This window comes from Dama dama, chromosome 30 (assembly GCF_033118175.1).
Source record: "Dama dama isolate Ldn47 chromosome 30, ASM3311817v1, whole genome shotgun sequence".
Classification (NCBI taxonomy): Eukaryota; Metazoa; Chordata; class Mammalia; order Artiodactyla; family Cervidae; genus Dama; species Dama dama.
Genome location: NC_083710.1, coordinates 52,371,302 through 52,372,713, shown reverse-complemented (window position 1 = coordinate 52,372,713; position 1,412 = coordinate 52,371,302).

Here is a 1,412-nt window from a genome sequence, read left to right as displayed (position 1 = left end):
GGGGATATATATACATAAATATATATATCATTCCTATGTATATATCACACATTTTATATATATGTGTGTGTATATATATATATATACATATATATATATATATACACACACTTTATGTATCCATGTTATCCTACTTTATATTATAAATGTAGTCCTGAAATTTCTTTGTGAAATCAGTCTAACAAATATATATGTGTGTGTATGAAAGTGAAAGTGAAAGTCACTCAGTCGTGTTCGAATCTTTGCAACCCCATGGACTATAAAGTCCATGGAATTCTCCATGCCAGAATACTGGAGTGGGTAGCCATTCCCTTCTCCAGGGGATCTTCCCAACCCAGGGATCAAACCCAGGTCTCCCACATTGCATGTGGATTCTTTACCAGCTGAGCCACCAGGAAAGCCCAAGAATATTGGAGTGGGTAGCCTATCCCTTCTCCAGGGGATCTTCCCAACCCAGGGATCGAACCCAGGTCTCCCGCATTGCAGGTGGATTCTTTACCACTGCACCACTTGGAAAGCCAATAATGTGTTATCACTGGTCATCAACTGGTGTTTGTATTTATTGCCTGATTGACAGGGCCTAGGAGACAGGGACGGCTGCAGGCAGCGTGAGAGGCTGAGAGCAAAGAGCAGGTTGCCTCGTAGCTGTGAATCTGGGGAGTCCTGTCTCACTTGTCAGTAGCCCTACAGCAGCCTGAGAGAGCTCACAGACTGATGGTGACACAAGCTATGTTTTAGCCAACATTAACATTTGTTTCATCTTTCTGAAAAACTTTTTCATAACCTCCTTGAATGGATAAAAAAATTAGGGAAGATTCTTTTAAAATGAGATAGAGAAGCTGAAGAGATATGGTGGTCATGTAGAAAAGACTAAAATAGGATATAAAAAATTTCTTCATTCCAACTGCTTTGCATCCATGATGCTGTTGGGTCTGACTCTTTGTGACCCCACGGACCGTAGCCCACCAGGCCCTTCTGTCCATGGGCTCACCAGGCAGGAACACTGGAGTAGGTAACCCTTTCGTCCTTCAGGAAACATTTTCTTGCATCTGTATGTTCCTTCACCCTGGATTCTTTTGAAGCAAATCTTTGACATGATTTTATTTTATCTGTCAATGTAACATGGAAGCCTCTTAACAGAGGAGGTGTCGTGGTTCAAAGCTGTCATCACTCAAAATGCTCCAAGTTCTACCTTCTCAATGGACAGAAGAGTACAGTAAGTCCTCCACATACGAACCTTCAAGTTATGAGCTTTCAAAGATGAGACCATATCTCACTGGATTGTTTTTCTAAGAGGGCAGATAGAATTGAATCCAGCAAGGAACCAGAATCTGTGCTATCAGTTCAGGAGTGAGTGAAATTGCAGCTTGCCCTCCGTCTCCTATTGCTGACGATCCTTCGGCTCTATCATT